This window comes from Malus domestica, chromosome 02, assembly GCF_042453785.1.
Source record: "Malus domestica chromosome 02, GDT2T_hap1".
Taxonomy (NCBI): Eukaryota; Viridiplantae; Streptophyta; class Magnoliopsida; order Rosales; family Rosaceae; genus Malus; species Malus domestica.
This window is the reverse complement of record NC_091662.1, coordinates 25,068,561-25,088,594: the sequence shown is the minus strand read 5'-3', so window position 1 is coordinate 25,088,594 and position 20,034 is coordinate 25,068,561.

Sequence of the window (20,034 nt, the reverse complement as noted above, 5' to 3'; positions counted from 1 at the left end):
CACATCCTAAACGTTCCTGATCATAGGATTGCCAATTGGGCATTGACAGTCCGTCAAGATCGGTACGTACTATGTCTTCTCTCAGGGAGAGTGATTAGTCTCTAGTCATTGGTGTGTGTGACATCAAGACAAGTACGGTAGGTGCTCAATAGAGAATGAGTTCACTGAACGCGATCAACGAAGAGTTCTCATATTCCATGTCACATGAGAACTCATGGTTGGGATAATGCAAAGTAGTCCTTTGACCTGAGGCATCATAGTTGTCTTGTGGTTAAGACCTTGATCTTTGATTATGTCAAAGTCATCCCACCAGGAGGGTGTCCACGGCATCGTTGGGGTCAAGCCGCTTAGCTATGGAGACAAGTGAATGCGCAACAAGGGATCTCTAACCTTCAAACCGTTTGAAGGAGAATACTCTCTGATATGATTTGAATCTCTGGCCAGAGTATGAATGAGATTTGGGAATGCGTTCCTAATCACATTCAAGGTAATCATATAAGCACAAGACACACATTGGATAGTAGACATGAGAAAATAAACTATCAAACCAAACAATGTGGTCAAGAGTATTAGATTAGAGAAAGACCGTATTGCATTTGTAATCCCAGACTGAATAGGTTCTCCACCTCTTCTGATTAGCTTGGGTAACCATGACATACGGCTAGGTGTCACTCATGGTTTGTGGAAGCCCTAAACGTGTGTAATCACTAAAGGGAGAATTGAAAATAGTTTCAATTCACAATCGATGTAAAATGGTTTTAATCGCCCACTACCTCGCTAAAAGGAACCTAATGGATCGTACACCGTGTAAGGTAGAGATGGACGAAATAAATGAAATGAGTAAGATTAATTGAATGGTTTAATTATTTATGGCAAGGATTAATTAATATGTTAATTAATCAAACGAATAAGTTCGTTAAAGACTACGGGATAGTTTTGGACCTTAAGGCCCAATGGGCTTCGAACGTCAAGCCCATTAACTTAAGTTGTATGACAATTTAATGAATAAAGATTCATTAAAGCCCAAAAGCCCAAAAATCCCTAAATGGCCAGCCATGATGAAATGAATTAGGGTTTTGGTTGTTTAGGTCACTTAAAGAAGTGACTATATAAATGATTTTATAGCCAAATATTCATTAAGTGAAATAAGGGTTTATTTTTGGGGAAAATTGGTGAGAATTGTCTCTCCATTTTCTCTCTAAAGAGGCCAACACCTTGGAGGTGATTAGCTAGTCATCTAATCCTCCAAGGTCACTCATTCATCATCCAATCTCTCCTTGGTGTAGAGACTTAGAGGTTCTCAATTTTGGGAACTTGGAGAACCTATTCTTCCATACAAATCCATGGATCTAAGAAGCAAGGAATGAAGGCCCCTATCTCTTTGGGTGATTAGCCTTTGCTTATGCAAAGAGGAATCTACAAAGGTATTAATTTCAACTCACTTATTTTTGAGTTGATTATTGGTTCACCAATCTACTAGGCTTTGAATTTCATGGGTAAATGTTTTGTTTTTGAGTGCATGTAAGCATGATTCCGCCTTTAATTGTTAATTGCATGCTATATGATGTTGCTCAAATGAACATGTTTTACAAAATAATTCCTTCATCTATCCTCTTCCAAAACCGGCCACCCCCTAGTGGGGGTACTTTTGGGGCCTTTTATGCAATTACATAAAGTTTTGATACTTTTGTGTATTTGCACTTTGGCCCAAAAGTTTACGTTTTTACGTTTAGGTCCAAAAACGTTAAAGGACAAATTGTTTTGCTCCTTTAATGAAGTTTTTGCATTGATTAAATTTTGGTTTCTAGTGTAATTACATGAAGTAGTGGACTTTTGTGTCTTTACAAAGTGACCCCAAAAGTTTTGCAATATAGCCCAAAAGTTGAGGTTAATTGCTTTATGGCCCAAAAGTTGTGGTTATTGCATATTGGCCCAAATGAAGTAGAGAACAAAATTGTTTTGTCTCTTTAAATGAGAATTGGATTTTCAGTTTGTTTAGCTCCATTTAAATCAATTTTATGGATACAAAAACCAAATGAAAATGTTGCATTCAATTTAATTAGTTAAAGTGTTAATTAATTAAAGGGTGATTATGAACCTAAGCCTAATATAATTGAGCTATGTGATAGGCCGTTTCAAATTTGTTTGAACCATGGGAATGTGTAGATTAGATTTTGGTTGTAATTTGATTTGATCAAATGTTGTAAAAGGGCTTAAGCTCTTCTTTACTTTAAAGTAATTTGTTTTATGCAAATGTTGTAATGAGCATAAGCTCACCTTTACTTTGAAGTACTTCTTTCTTGCTTTATATGATGCATGAAAATGAAGTAGTTGGGTCCAACGCCCCTAAGACAACACGCCTTGATGTGATTAAACGCCTTGATGTGATTAAACGCGTAACTAAAATCAATCACCATTCTTAAACGCGTAACTAAAATGAAGTAGTTGGGTCCAACGCCCCTAAGGCTCGTGTTGAATCTAAACAAAGGTTCATAGTCATCCTAAGGCCCTAAGGCAACTATATAGTCCATCAAATGAATGCAAAGGTTATGTTAGTAGTATCATATACTCTTGCTTTAAAAACCGTTTTATAAGCATAGTGGGAGTATTATATACAACTAAAAACAATCATATGGACCAATAGTTGTAATAGGACCAAAATAGTTTTAATAGAGATTAAAATGTATATTTATATGTGATGAGACCTAAAACCCTCAACCAAACCATTATTAAGTTGATAAACGTGAGAGTGCTTTGAACAATCTTTCGTGGCCTTCCACCGTGGTAGGCTCCAATCGTTTGTGACTCGTACACCGGCTTCACCCTATAATGGGGGAGTACAAAGTGCGTGCTTACACTCAAGAGGAGTTCTATATACATACATGATGAAGTGAGGTAGGCAACGAGTTTAGCCAACATGATATAATTCTGAGGCTATGCTTGAACCCCTACACGAACTAGGCATGGTGGGGGACTTAACTAAGTGCAATGACGCCAACATGATATAATTCTGAGGCAATCATTCTCTAGAGGCCAAATAAGATGGGTACTTGCATTAGATGCAAATGAGTAAGCGTACTCTCTCATTATTATTAACGCTAGCCAACATGATATAATTCTGAGGTGGGCTTGGTAATAGTGAGCCTCCCATACCCTACTAAGAGTTTCATCCAAAACTCTCGAATTCCAATGAGGGATATGGAATTTGCCAAAAATAGTGGGTGGTGCTATTTGATTTAAAGACCCGAATCAAATGGCTTAAAATCAATCAATTTATATTCGTTATGTATTTGTTTACCAATATATTTGCAAACGCTATCCAACACTTGACAAATAAAAGCCGAAAGCTTTAGTTTCCGGACTTGGTACTACAAAACCATAGATTGTCTTAAATGGATTGTATATGTACCTAAGTAGTCTCATCCTCAAAATCGTTCTATTGGTAATGTATCATTGAAAGAACATGTTAGATAAGTCTATCATGAAGAGGACAACACAAACAACCAATGCTTAATCCTTTGTTAAATGAACAAAGGAACTTACGAAGATTAGCATAATGACAAGGACACTTTTAGTGTTATTAGTTCTTCACTTACAAATCGTTGTATGAAGAAATAATAGTTGCTTTGAACAACCCTTAGTCAATGCAAACACTAGTGCTTGTTTCTTTGTTAAATGAACAAAGAACTTGAGAAGAAAGCACAAAGGCATGGACACTTTATGTGCCATGATTCTTCACTTACAAATTGCTGTATGAAGAAATGAGAGTTGCCTTGTACAACTCTTGAAGGTTTGTAATTATGTTTAGAACATAATGGTTGGTTGACAAAAATAGTCCATTAACATGGACTTATGATGATTTTGAATCATTGAGTGTTGAAGTGATAAACCACTTAATGAGACGGAAACTAGGCAAGGACTTCACCTTTGTGTCCCTATCCTTATGATTCACTAAGTTTATTGTAAACTATGTAGTGAACAATAAACACATGCTCTCCAAAATGTTTGATGTGTATAACACAATTGAAATAAGTTTCAAGAGAGATAGTGGGAGTTTAGGGACCATGATTATTGTAGTCAAAGGAGAAGTCAAATGAAGAAGATAAAATTAACTCCAAGGGAACAAACTTTCTTTATGAAAGGATGAACATTGGAAAGGGTATTTGCAAGAAATGTCTTGCAAGTGTCAAGAACACACCTTTCGAAGGTGTTGTAAATTGTTCTTGAATAGTTCAAAACAGTTGGTTCTTCTACTTGAATGCTTGATTCCGTATTAGTAACTATGTTTTACAATCGTTGTAAAAGTGTGACTAATAAGAAGTAGAAGATTAATGAGAGAAGAGAAAGTACTTCACATTCGAAACGTGAATCAAATGTAGATCTCTGCGAAAGCAGATGGTACTTACTTCCTCATATGAACTACCAAAGAAATTGGAAAAACATAGATTGTCTTTATATTCCAATTAAGGAACTAAATTCTGTCACTAAGTGAAATGGATAAATGTTTTGTTTGACAAAACATTGTTCTTTATTAATGAATGATTAGATTATTGTAATCTAATTAATTATCTCTATAGTAGAGATGATATAGTAGTGTTAACTGTTTAGAAAATAATGATGCTTAAAACCCAAAAGGTTGCAAGGTAGTGACTAATCCCAACTAAAGTTGTGATACCTCTAAAACATAAATTACGAGTTGGTCATAGATGGACGCTTTGGATCGTAAGATCCGGATCCAATACCTTCTTGTTAAAATTGTATAGAGGCGAAATGTTTGAATCTTTATTCTTTTGGAAAGAAGAAAGAATCACAAAGTTGTTGAGGTTAATTCACTTAGATGTTAGTGGCACTTGTCCACAACATAATACTACTCATGTTATATGACATTCACCGAAGATCACTCTCGGTTGGACTATAGTTTATTTTGAATAAACACAAGTTCGAATACTTTGCAAAAGGTTTCAAAGAATTCAAGAAATGTAAGTTGATGAGTAAGACATCTAAAGTATTTACATCCTTAGATTTGATCCAAGGAATGGTAACACTTTAGAATAGTTTTCTTGAAAGATATCAAGGAAAATAGCATCATAAGATAATGAATTTCTCCTTTAGGAGAAAAACAAACTCGAATAAGATTTAGTTCGTTAGATGTTATCTATTACCCATATATAGGATATATACTTCTAAAACAATATGATTGTAAATTAGAAGATCTTCCAAGATTTTCATGACTCCATAAGATGTAGTTGGAAAGAAAGACAAGTCTCAAGCATGTTAAGATTTGGGGTTGTGTGCTAATAAGCAATATTTGTTTGATAACAATCTTGTGGGATATCCTTAAATTAACTTTTGGATATCGCTTCTATAAACCAACTAACAAATGTTGTTTTGTTGGGTAGTTCATTGTAATCCTACAATGTGATTTGCCTAAAAGAAAATGAACGAGAGATAGAACTCAAAGAATGGGTTCTTTGAGAGACAAGAAAGTAATCAACAAATATAAATAACCTAGTTCCTATACAAAAAGCTCCAAGGTAGTCGATAAGGATTTATAAACCGTCTCAGTTGAATGGTTTGAACTTTATGACTATGTCATAGAGTTGCTCCTCTTAATTCGAAAGAAATAAGAATGAAAATCCTTATGACTACATTGAGTGTATATATGATATATACTCAAGAAAATGGTAAAGTATCATTTGACCCGAAATAATGAAACCTTAAATAGCTAATTGATAGCTTTAGGTGACTACAATCAAAGAGAATGGTTGACTTTGAAGAAACCATCTTTGACGTAGCCTTGTTTTTCAATTAATTCGAAGATAGCTAGCTACAACTAAATGGTGATTTAATGTTTGGACATTATATGGGTTTCCGAAACCATTATTAAGATAGTCTTGATAATATATATATGTCTAAAACTATGAATCACAAGACATATAAGTTGTAGAGATCCATCCATCATGGATCTTAGCAAGCTAGCGGGAGCTATAAGCGTCTTATGAGAGAAAGGTCAAATCGTTTGATTTCTCATAAAGATGTAAATGAATCTTTTGTTTACTAGGTTTACAAAAGATTAGTGGGAGTTAATCATATTCTTAAATTTGTATATATATATATATATATATATATATATAAATATATATGTGATATATATGAATATATATATGATATATTAATTTTGGAAATGAAAATAATATTTCTTCGTTAAAGTTATGACTTTAAACATTCTATAAAGATAGAATGTATATGGGAGACATAGTCTATATACATGGGATGGAAATCTATATTGATAGATTTTAGGATATAATTGGATTATATCATGCCCTAATAATAGACAAAAGATGCTAGGAAGTTTCTCATATGATGATAAACTTCAATTAGAAGGACGACTCTAGTGTGACTAGCAAGTTGCCCTTCTCAAAGGGAACGTGCCCCTTTGACTCCCAAAGAAATAATGCGTAAATAGAATCCTTTATGCATACGCACAAAGGTGATTTATGTATTTCATATTGTATGAAAAACATTGATATGAGTTGTACCTAGAAAGGTACAAAACGATATCAATGCAAGCCCAGGATCAGAACCATGGCAACTGTCAAGTGAGTCCTTAAGTATTTAAGAAGTACTAAAGGATAGATTCCTCAAAGAATGAGGAAGAATTAGAGTAACGTAATGGAAGCGTAAATGTATTAGATTATGAATCTAATCCATCATTGGATGTTTCTTCATTATGAATGAAGAGATAAACAGATATCTCTTTATTATGATTAAAGAGATATTTGGATAGAAACATTAAAGTAATGACTTTAGTGTGTTCTATTATGAATGCAAAATATATTGCCATATAGAAGTTTACAACAATGTTGTTTGGATGGGAAAGTTCATTTATGAACTCTCTATTCGGTTCCAACCAGAAAGTGTATCTAGTGTACTGACACTATGACACTAATGGGGCGATAGCTCAAGCCAGGGAATCAAGGTCTCATCAAGGTCCGAACTCAAATGAGAGACTGAACCACATGATTAAGAATCATGTATAATGGTGACGTCGTTATTCTCAAGGTTGCTTCTATGGATAACATATAGATATCCATTGTCTAGGCCTACTATTCAGCCATTTATGAAATGACTACAGAAGAGGTATCATCACTGATGACCAAGCTGATTGGCTCTAGTGCAAGTGGGAGATTGTTGGAAATGTGCCCTAAAACCAATCATATGATGATACTTTACGGACATTTCGCATGTTAAACTAATCTAGTTTAACTATAAAGGGCAAAGATTATTGTTTGAGTCGTCTCATATAAATGTTATATGCTTAAACGATAAAGTCCAAGGAATATGTGATTGGAAGAATGTAATCTAATGAAGTTAGATTCATGAGACCATTCTTTCGTAGACACATCCTAAATGTTCCTGATCATAGGATTGCCAATTGGGCATTGACAGTCCGTCAAGATTGGTCCGTGCTATGTCTTCTCTCAGGGAGAGTGACTAGTCTCGAGTCATTGGTGTGTGTGACATCAAGACAAGTACGTAGGTGCTCAGTAGAGAATGAGTTCACTGAACATGATCAACGAAGAGTTCTCATACTCATGTCACATGAGAACTCATGTTTGGGATAATGCAAATTAGTCCTTTGACCTGAGGCATCACAGTTGTCTTGTGGTTAAGTCCTTGATCTTTGATTATGTCAAAGTCACCCCATCGCGGTGTCCACGGCATCGTTGGGGTTAAGCCACTTAGTCATGGAGGCAAGTGAATGCGCAACAAGGGATCTCTAACCTTCAAACCGTTTGAGGGAGAATACTCTATGATATGATTTAGAATCTCTGGCCAGAGTATGAATGAGATTTAGAAAAGTCGTTCTAAATCACATTCAAGGAAATCATATAAGCACATGAATCACATTGGATAGTAGACATGAATAAATAAACTATCAAACCAAACAATGTGGTCAGGAGTATTAGATTTGAGAAAGACCGTATTGCATTTGTAATCCCAAACTGAATAGGTTTTCTCTACCTCTTCTGATTAGCTTGGGTAACCATGATATGCTTCAAGGTGTCACTCATGGTTTGTGGAAGCCCTAAACGTGTGTAATCACTAAAGGGAGAATTGAAAGTAAGTTTCAATTCACAATCGATGTAAAATAGTTTTAATCGCCCACTGCCTCGCTAAAAGGAACCTAATGGATCGCACACCGTGTAAGGTGGAGATTGAAGAAACAATGGAGATGAGTAAGAATGATTAAATGGTTTAATCATTTATTTATGGCAAGGATTAATTAATATGTTAATTAATCAAACGAATAAGTTCGTTAAAGATCTTGGGATAGTTTTGGACCTTAAGGCCCAATGGGCTTCGAACGTCAAGCCCATTAACTTAAGTTGTATGACAACTTAATGAATAATGATTCACAAAGGCACAATTAGTCCAAAATATCCTAATGGCCGGCCATATTGTTTAGGGTAGTGAACTTGGACTTATTTACAAGTTTTCCACTCAAATGAATAAAGGTATAAATATGACTTTATAGCCAAAATTCATTAAGGGTTTGTTTTGGAGAAAATTGGTGAGAACTTGTCTCTCCATTTCTCTCTAAAGAGGCCGGCCACCTTGGGGGGTGCATCTTGCAATCCCACTACTCCAAGGTCACTCATTTCTTCTCCAATCTCTCCTTGGTGAAGAGACTTAGAGGTTCTCAATTTTGGGAACTTGGGGAAACCTATTCTTCCATCCAAATCCATAGATTTAAGATGCAAGGAATGAAGGCCCTCTCTTTGGGTGATTAGCCTTTGCTTATGCAAAGAGGAATCTATAAAGGTATAAATTTCAACTCACTATGTTTTGAGTTGAGTTTTTGGTTCACCAATCTACTAGGCTTTGAATTTCATGGTTTATGTTTTGTTTTTAAGTGCAAGCAAGCATGATTCCGCCTTTAATTGTTAATTGCATGCTTATTGATGTTGCTTAAATGAACATGTTTCCCTAAAATATTCCTTCAGTGCTGACGGTGAACGCTTCCTTGGGGGGCTTCTTCCCAGTCTTGTCTACATTTGGGGAGAACACCTTATCCTTCTTGAAGTCGGTGATCGGCTCTTTCTTCCTGTGATGGGCAATACTTAACTCCATGTCGTGGGCACGGGTGGCTAACTCTTTAAATGTCCATGGTTTGATGCCTTGAAGGATATAGTGTAACCCCCAATGCATGCCTTGGACGCACATCTCGATCGAAGAGATCTTCAAGAGCCAGTCCTTACAGTCGAGGCTTAGATTGCGCCATCGGTTGATGTAGTCCACGACTGGCTCATCCTTCCATTGCTTCGTGCTTGTCAACTCTAACATGCTTATGGTGCGGCGGGTGTTGTGGAAGCGGTTGAGGAATTCCTTTTCCAATTGCTCCCAACTGTTGATGGATTCAGGCTCTAGGTCCGTGTACCACTAAAAGGCATTTCCTTTCAGCGAGCGTACAAACTGCTTAGCAAGGAAATCTCCTTCTGTCCCCGCGTTGTTGCAAGTCTCAATGAAATGGGCGACATGTTGCTTCGGGTTTCCCTTTCCATCGAACTACATGAACTTTGGTGGCTGATAACCCATTGGCATCTTCAAAGCGTCAATTTTCTTGGAGTAGGGTTTTGAGGATAGTACGGAGTCATGTGAACTTTCTTTGTACTATGCCTTGATGGTGCTGGCAATCATCTCTTGCAGCTGTTGGATAGAAAGAGATCCTGTGAGTGCCGCTGCTTGGCCTGGTTCCGGCTTCACATCGATTTTCTCCACCGGAGGCTCTTCATCCTCGTCGTTTTCCTTCTTTACTGAATCATCCCCTTGCTCGATTTTCACATCGGGCTTTACATCTAGTTGGTTGACGAGTGCGGCGATTTGCTGGTCTTTTTCTTCCACAATCCGTGTTAGCCTTGCGATCGCTTCATTCATATGAGCCAGCTGGTGTGAAAATTCAGTTGACACACAAATTAAACCCTATTGATGACAATTGTAGTAATGATGCAAGTAGGGATCGTTCTAGACCGGGGATTAACTAGGGATGCTAATCAACACAAATAAGACTAAAAAAAACTAAACTAGACTCTATAGACTCAAAACTAACTCAAAACACTCAAAACAACAAATAACAACCAAAAAGACTCAATTCTAGACCTAACAAGTGATTTGGACGAAAATAGAACTTCAAAGACTCAAAAGACTTAAAAGAAACAAGTTTTGACTCTAAAAACAAGACTTAAAAGTAAGGGGGTTGGTTTTGACGAAATTGGACTTTAAAACATAAACTTTGAAAACAAACTTAACAAAAACGATTTTGGATGAAAAAGAATGGTGAAAGGCTAGTTAGAGGGTTCCTTCTCCACACATGAAACATATGCATACGACTCGATTTCCAGTTACTCTTTCAACAAACCATGAATTACAATGCCCCAAATTAACTAGATTGCACCAATTAATTCTCAGATTTCCCTAGATTCATTGAATTGAATGGAATACGCATTACAACCAAATTATTCTTATCAAGGACCCTAACTATGGAATACGCATGATAGAGACACATATCAAAGATCATTAAGTTCAATGGAAACCATAAGCATTGACGAGGCATTCATAACTATGGAATACGCATGTTACTCTTGCCAAGGATTTACTTAACACAATCGTGACTAGCGACTTTTACTACTTACGAATATAAGTTAATAACGATTAGGTGAAATTCCCTTATACTCTAGCATCAAATTCATGCATGCGAACTAAGTATGCATCCTTAATTAACATACATAAACATGTTATCAATCAAATAGATAAGTAAACCACATTCACGATTTATGAAATCATAACTGGAGGAAATCAAATCATATAAAACATATGAACATGGCTTTGAATTCCCCTCTAACTATAAAGAAATTAGTTCCTCATGTTCGCAAATAAACAAAGATAAATGAATCTAAACATTGACATAAAGATAGAAAACACCTAGAAACGCTCCAACAATCCAAGCTCCTTGAATGGCATGCACGGCTCCAAGAGTCTCCTTCCTTCTCCTTTGCAATCTCACGGCACAAGAGGGATGATTGGGTGAATGGTGTAGTGAAAATCTGGTAGAGGGTGGTGAGAATGAGAGGGTGCGGCACTACATATATATAGGCTGAAAATCACAGCCCCTAGGTAGCAAAGGAAAAGGATTTAAAGGCCTAAGTTGCATAGGAAAATAAAACACAATCCTTGAAGGAAAACAAATTAGAAATCCAAAGAGAATGGGAGGATAAGGTGCGGCACAATAGGCCTTGGTTTCACCTCCTTCTTCATGAGCAAGTACTTCAACGCTACATGATCAGTGTAAATTATTACTTTAGTACCAAGTAAATAAGAACGAAACTTATCTAAAGCAAAAACAACAGCTAGAAGTTCTTTTTCCGTCGTGGAATAATTGAATTGAGCGTCATTCAAGGTCCGAGAGGCATAATATATGACGTGTGGCTGTTTGTCCTTCCTTTGTCCCAAAACAGCGCCTAGAGCATAATCTGACGCATCGCACATAAGCTCAAAGGGGATGCTCTAATCTGGTGGCCGAATGATGGGGGCTGAAGTTAGCATCTGCTTGAGGTGTTTGAACGCCTTTTCACACTCCTCGTTGAATTTGAAGGACACATCCTTTTGGAAAAGTCGGCACAGGGGTGTGGAAATCTTTGAAAAATCCTTGATGAATCGCCTATAAAATCCTGCATGGCCCAGAAAAGAACGAACCTCTTTAACCGAAGTTGGAGAGGGTAAGTAGCGTACAAGATCTATTTTCGATTTATCAACCTCTCAGAAACGATATGCCCTAAAACGATGCCTTGTTTTACCATAAAGTGACACTTTTCCCAATTTAAAACAAGGTTCGTTTCCACGCATCGTTTTAAGATTAATGTGAGATTTTCCAAGCAACCATCAAACGAATCGCCAAAGACACTAAAATCATCCATGAATACCTCAATAATCTTCTCAATAAAATCTGAAAAGATACTAACCATGCATCTTTGGAACGTGGCCGGTGCATTGCATAACCCGAATGGCATGCGCCGGTAAGCAAAAGTACCAAATGGGCACGTGAAGGTGGTCTTTTCTTGGTCGTCCGGAGCTATGACAATTTGATTGTATCCCGAATAACCGTCAAGAAAACAATAAAAAGAATGACCGGCTAACCTTTCTAGCATTTGATCGATGAATGGTAGTGGAAAGTGGTCATTCCTTGTGGTGTTGTTGAGCTTCCTATAGTCAATGCACACTCTCCAACCTGTTTGAATACGGGTTGGCACAAGCTCATCCTCGACATTCTTCACCACAGTAACTCCGGACTTCTTTGGGACAACTTGAACCGGTGAGACCCAATGGCTATCCGAAATTGGATAAATCACCCCACAATCGAGAAGCTTTATAATCTCCTTTTTCACAACTTCCATCATCGGAGGGTTGAGTCGGCGTTGAGCCTCTCGAGTTGGTTTAGCCCCCTCCTCTAGAAATATGCGATGCATGCATGTTGTAGGGCTAATCCCCTTAATGTCGGCCAATGTCCATCCAATGGCTGTTTTGTGCTCTTTCAACACCCGAATCAACTTTTCCTCCTCTAATGTCGTGAGTGATGATGAGACAATGACGGGCAACGTCTCTTCATCTCCCAAAAATACATACTTTAAATGATCTGGCAATGGTTTAAGCTCCAGAACGGGGGCCTGAATCACAGAAGGTAACAACGTATTAGTGGAAACGGGAATTGGAATTGGGTTAGAAGGCTTACCACGATGTTGTGGCAATGATTCAAAGGCAGCCACAAGCTCGGCATGTTCTTCCTTAGGTACGGCCAGATTGGGTGGCATTCCAATTCCTTGTGCAATTGTTGTTTCAAGGGGATCGTCTTCCAACATATCAAGATAATCCTGCGCCAATTCATCCAATATATCAATAGAAAAGCAAGAATGATCATCTTTAGGAAATTTCATAGCTTCATAAATGTTAAAATTAATAATCTCCCCATCGAATTCCATTGTTAACGTCCCCTTGAACACATCGATCTTGGTGCGTGCTGTTTTCATGAAGGGCCTCCCAAGTAAAATTGGTAATGGGGTGACATTTGGTGAGTCCTCCATCTCTAAAACGTAGAAATCCGCTGGGAATATCAAGTTATCCACCTGCACCAACACATCTTCCAAAACTCTTTGTGGATATGCATTAGAACGATCGGCTAATTGAATTATAACACCATCGTTTTTAAGCTCTCCTAAGTTCATAGATGCATATATCGAGTATGGCATGACATTAATTGAAGCTCCTAGATCTAACATAGCATGTTCAAACTTAGTATTGCCTATAACACATGGAATTGTAAAACTCCCTGGATCTTTGTATTTAGGGGGTAATTTTCTTTGCAAAACAGCGGAAACATTCTCACTTACCTGGACAACCTCTTTGTTTGAAATTCTCCTTCTTGTTGTACATAGTTCCTTCAAAAACTTGGCGTACCTAGGTACTTGCTTAATTGCGTCAAGAAGAGGTATATTGACTTGCACTTTCCGAAACGTCTCCAAAATGTCTTTCTCATTCTCCTCCTTCTTGGATTGCCTCAACCTGCTAGGAAAAGGCATGTTCAGTGGAATAGAACTAGGAGAATTCGGATTTGCACTTACCTTGGTCGATTTAGATGGGTTGGAAATGCAAGATGGCTGCGGCAAAGGTTGTTCCATCCTTGCCGTGGGTGTGGCTTGTGTTTCCTCCTCAAACTGCAACTTTTCATCCTCTTTATGACTTGATTTGGATGCTTGGGGTTCAGTTCCAACTTGTTTGCCACTCCTCAATGTGATTGCTTTGGCGGTTTCGAATCCCCCCTTTGGATTTGCAACGGTTGAACTAGGGAGTCTTCCTTGGTCTCGAAACTGTCCTACAAACTCCGCAATCTGCCCAATTTGCTTCTCCAAGTGATCCACCCTTTTGTCTTGGTTTTGCATTGCTTTGGTTTGATTCTTTTGCCCCTGAGACAAAGTGGTGAGTAATTTAAGAATTGTATCATTATCCAAGGACGTACCTGAATTTGTTGGGGCAGATTGTATTTGAGTTTAATTTGGTGCGAATGGCTTTTGATAAAAGCCCGGAGGTTACTGCCTAAATCCTCCTTGTTGTTGAGGTTGTTGAGGTTCTCGCCATTTGAAAATTGGATGATCATTCCAACCAGGATTGTAGGTATTAGAAAAGGGGTCATTCCTTTGTTGGTATTGGTTGCCAAATCCCACGGCATTGAGGGTCTCCCACCCTCCATTCTCTATCAATTGTGGGCACTTGTCCGTAGGGTGTCTTTGCATGGAGCATACGCCACAAGCTGCCACTGTTTGCACTTTTGGACCTTCCACCACCTGAGAAAGCAAAGTAGTAAGGTTAGCCATTTGACTTTGAAGTTCGGTTATGGCACTTACTTCATTCACTTGGTGTTGCCGTGGGTTGCTCCTTTGTCCAACACCTTCGTATTGTTGAACGTTTAATGCTCAATTGGCAATCAATGTCTTTGCTGCCGTGGGGGTCTTGTCCACCAAGGCTCCTACCGCCGAGGCATCTAGCATTTGACGTTCGATTGGTAGAAGCCCCTCATAGAAGTATTGTAGAAGAAGCTCCTCCTTCATTTGATGCTATGGACAAGAAGCAACAAGAGATTTAAAACGTTCATAATAAGTAGGAAAAGATTCACCTTCCTCTTGTTGAATTCCACTTATCCTTTTTCGTAGGAGGATGACTCGAGAAGTTGGGAAAAACTTCTCCAAGAAGGCCCGTTTCATGCTCTCCCAAGATGTGACTGTTCCGGGAGCCAATTCATATAACCAATCTTTCGCCTTTTCCAAGAGAGAAAAGGGAAAGGCCTTCATCTTTAATATGCTCCCATCGACGTTGATTGGAGTCATGCTTGAACAAACCACTTCAAACTCTTTCAAATGCTTGTTAGGATCCTCCATGGACAACCCATTGTACTTCGGAATGTGGTGTAACAAACTTGACTTCAACTCGAATTCCTCAGTCTTTCCTTGGGCAGCTGCAGGATATTGAATACATAGAGGTGTGGCATTATCCAATCCCGAAGCTGAAAGCTCCTTGATTGTACGATTGTCTTGTGCCATAGCTTCCTCCACTTCACCCACTCTTGCCGTGGGTTCCTCTTCCTCAAACTCAACTTCGGCTTCTGAGTTTGAACTTGATTCACTAGGTTCTGGATTCTTCCTTTTTCTTCTCAACTCTCGCTCAAAATCGTCGTCAAAGTCTAAGATGTGTTCACGAATCGGATTAGTACTCCGAGTCATAAACTAGTACCTAAAACAAGAAACAAAAACAAAGTCATAATCTGGAATTAATTAAACAAACTAAAATAAAACAATCCAAGGGATTAGCAACTATGCTAATCCCCGGCAACGGCGCCAAAATTTGGTGTGAAAATTAAGTTGACACACAAATTAAACCCTATTGATGACAATTGTAGTAATGATTCAAGTAGGGATCGTTCTAGACCGGGGATTAACTAGGGATGCTAATCAACACAAATAAGACTCAAAAACACTAAACTAGACTCTATAGACTCAAAACTAACTCAAAACACTCAAAACAGCAAATAACAACCAAAAAGACTCAATTCTAGACCTAACAAGTGATTTGGACGAAAATAGAACTTCAAAGACTCAAAAGACTTAAAAGAAACAAGTTTTGACTCTAAAAACAAGACTTAAAAGTAAGGGGGTTGGTTTTGACGAAATTGGACTTCAAAACATAAACTTTGAAAACAAACTTAACAAAAACGATTTTGGATGAAAAAGAATGGTGAAAGGCTAGTTAGAGGGTTCCTTCTCCACACATGAAACATATGCATACGACTCGATTTCCAGTTACTCTTTCAACAAACCATGAATGACAATGCCCCAAATTAACTAGATTGCACCAATTAATTCTCAGATTTCCCTAGATTCATTGAATTGAATGGAATACGCATTACAACCAAATTATTCTTATCAAGGACCCTAACTATGGAATACGCATGATAAAGACACATATCAAAGATCATTAAGTTCAATGGAAACCATAAGCATTGACGAGGCATTCATAACTATGGAATACGCATGTTACTCTTGCCAAGGATTTACTTAACACAATCGTGACTAGCGACTTTTACTACTTACGAATATAAGTTAATAACGATTAGGTGAAATTCCCTTATACTCTAGCATCAAATTCATGCATGCGAACTAAGTATGCATCCTTAATTAACATACATAAACATGTTATCAATCAAATAGATAAGTAAACCACATTCACGATTTATGAAATCATAACTGGACGAAATCAAATCATATAAAACATATGAACATGGCTTTGAATTCCCCTCTAACTATAAAGAAATTAGTTCCTCATGTTAGCAAATAAACAAAGATAAATGAATCTAAACATTGACATAAAGATAGAAAACACCTAGAAACGCTCCAACAATCCAAGCTCCTTGAATGGCATGCACGGCTCCAAGAGTCTCCTTCCTTCTCCTTTGCAATCTCACGGCACAAGAGGGATGATTGGGTGAATGGTGTAGTGAAAATCTGGTAGAGGGTGGTGAGAATGAGAGGGTGCGGCACTACATATATATAGGCTGAAAATCACAGCCCCTAGGTAGCAAAGGAAAAGGATTTAAAGGCCTAAGTTGCATAGGAAAATAAAACACAATCCTTGAAGGAAAACAAATTAGAAATCCAAAGAGAATGGGAGGATAAGGTGCGGCACTTATCTAGGAAGGGATAAGGGCTTCTAGAAACCAAAATCCCAAGGGAATTGGGTAAAAACTCACGGCACAAAGTGGAGGGAAAGTGGCTGATTTGCAATGCAAGGCAAAGGTCTTCTAGAAAGGTTCTAGGCGCCATTTTTGTAGGAAAGGATTAGGTTTTCTAGAAATCTGATTTTAAGCATCCTAATATAGCTAGGAATCCTCCCAAGTAGCTGAAATATAGGTGGATTAGGATTAGGATAAGATAGGATAGGATAGGGTTTGGATAATGTTTTGGATAAGGTTTCTTCACTTGAGCTGATTCTTTGGCTTTAACTTCCCTTCTTCAAGTAGGAAACCTTGTTTGAGTAGGAAACTTCAATCTTCTAGGAATCCAACTTCACTTAGGAATCATTCTTCAACTAGGAATCCTTCTTCAACTAGGAATCCATGTTTGACTATGATTTCATCTTCAATTAAGCACTTTCGCACTTCAATTAGGAAACTTTGCATCTTCAAGTCTTCAACTTTGAAACACATTCCTATCTCTTCAATCCTTCAAATTCCTCCATTCTTTGTGCTCCACATGCATGAGCTCCATTCTAGCTCAATTTTGCTCCAAAATGCTCCAAATTGCATCTTTTTGCTTACTTTGCCCTAAAAACCTGAAAACACATAAAAATAGCTTAAAAGACTAACTTAACTAAGAAAACACAACATAAATGCATAAGAACTAACTAACTAAGGTGCATAAATATGCTCCTATCACCAGCTGCTCATCTATTGAAGTAGCTCCAGTAGTCATGACTTGCATGGCCGAGCTGCCGCTTGAGTCGACATCGGAAAAAATGGAACCAGAGTACTTTCTTGGGCTTTCCTTCCTTGGCGCCCTTAGCGAGGCCAGGGTGATCACAGGTTCGTGCCTCGGGTGCTCTTGTTCCTTTGGCGGAGTTGATGTAGGGGTAGAAGAGGCGGCAGAAAGAGCTCTTGCCATGCTTCGAGTTATGACGCCCGAAGTGACACCGCCTGCGGTGATGACGCTCTTGTTCCTTGCATTGGCTGCGAGAACAACTTGAGCCTTCTTTGATGCCATTTGTGCTTTTTGTGGATTCAAAGATAGAGATGAGAGGTAGAGATGGTCCCACCGGGCGTGCCAAATTTGTAAACACGGAAATTCCTGTGATGAACGAGACAAGAACACGTGTACAAAATAATATTTGTATTGATGATTTAGGGGTTACAATCTCTTTTACAAATTTAGCCTCTGATTCTATCTTTGTAATGGGTGGATTTGATGTTATTGGTCCAAAGGGCCGTCGGGGCTTGATCTTGGGATAAACAGTTGTGCGGATTTGTTGACGTTGTTGATCCAAAGGGCCGTTGGGGCTTGATCTAGGGATGAACGAATGATGAATGATGGACACTTTCTTCAAGGGCCGTCGGGGCTTGATCTTGAATTAGTGGAAGTTCTTCAAGGGCCATTGGGGCTTCATTTTGAATGAGGATTTGACGAAGAACGAAGAGAACTTTCTTGATCCTTCGGGATTTGCTTAAGAGCTTTGGAGTTTCAAAGCTTCAAGGTTGTGGTGTGAGGTGAATTGGTTATGAATTGGTCCCCAAAATGAATGCCTTGGCCTCCTATTTATAGAATTCCAAAACTTGATTTTTTGGATTTAAATAATTAGATGAAATAAATCATTTCTGCCAGGTGTTGACACGTGTCCTGTTTGATGACTTTTCCAATTTATTTTGATTTTTCGTTTAGTCACATGCTATGTGTAAAATTTATGTGACACATAAACGTTGAAATTTTAATTATTGATCAACATTTATTTTACCGAAATTTCGATGTCTACAATCATATCATTGTGAGGCTTCATTCCCTAGAGTCCAAATAAGATGGGTACTTGCAAGAGATGCAAATGTGTAAGCATACTCTCTCTTTATTATTGTTGCCAGCCAACATCATATCATTGTGAGGTGGGCTTGGTAATGATGCATCTCCCATACCCTACTAAGAGTTTCCTCCAAAACTCTCGAATTCTAACGAGGGATATGGAATTTGCCAAAACTAGTGGGTGGTGCTATTTGATTTAAAGACCCGGATCAAATGACTTAAAATAGATCAATTTATATTCGTTATGTATTTATTTACCAATATATTTGCAAACGCTATACAAAACTTGACAAAGAAAAAGCCGAAAACTTTAGTTTCCGGACTCGGTACTACAATCCCATACATTGTCTTTAATGGCTTGTATATGTACCTAAGTCTCATCCTCGAAATCTTCCTATTGATAATGTATCATTGGAAGAACAGGTTAGATAAGTCTATCATAAGGAGGACAACACTTTTAATGTCATAATTCTTCATATACAAATTGTTGTACGAAGAAGTAAGACTTGCTTTGAACAACCCTTAGTTAACGCAAACATTAGTGCTCGTTTCTTTGTTACATGAACAAGGAACTTGAGAAGTAAGCACAAGGGCATGGACACTTTATGTGCCATGATTCTTCACTTCCAAATTGTTGTATGAAGAAATGAGAGTTGCCTTGAACAACTCTTGAAAGTTTGCAATTGTGTTTAGAACATAATGGTTGGTTGACAAAAATAGTCCATCAACATGGACTTATGATGATTTTGAATCATTGAGTGTTGAAGTGTTAAACCACTTCTAGAGACGGAAACTAGGGAAGGACTTCACTTTCATGTCCCTATCCAAATGGTTCACTAAGTTTATTGTAAACTATATAGTGAACAATAAGCACATGCTCTCCAAATTGTTTGATGTGTATAACACAATTGAAATAAGTTTCAGGAGAGATAGTGGGAGTTTAGGGACCATGACTATTGTAGTCAAAGGAGAAGTCAAATGAAGAAGGCGAAATAACTCCAAGGGAACAAACTTTCTTTATGAAAGGATGGACATTGGAAGGGGTATTTGCAAGAAATGTCTTGCAAATATCCAGAACACACCTTTCGAAGGTGTTGTAAATTGTTCTTGAATAGTTCACAACAGTTGGTTCTTCTACTTGAATGCTTGATTCCGTATTAGTAACTATGTTTTACAATCGTTGTAAAAGTGTGGCTAATAAGAAGTAGAAGATTAATGAGAGAAGAGAAAGTACTTCACATTCGGAACGTGAATCAAATGTAGATCTCTGCGAAAGCAGGTAGTACTTACTTCCTCATATGAACTACCAAAGAAAATGAAAAATAAGGATTGTCTTTACATTCCAATTTGAATAAAGGAACTTAATTCCGTA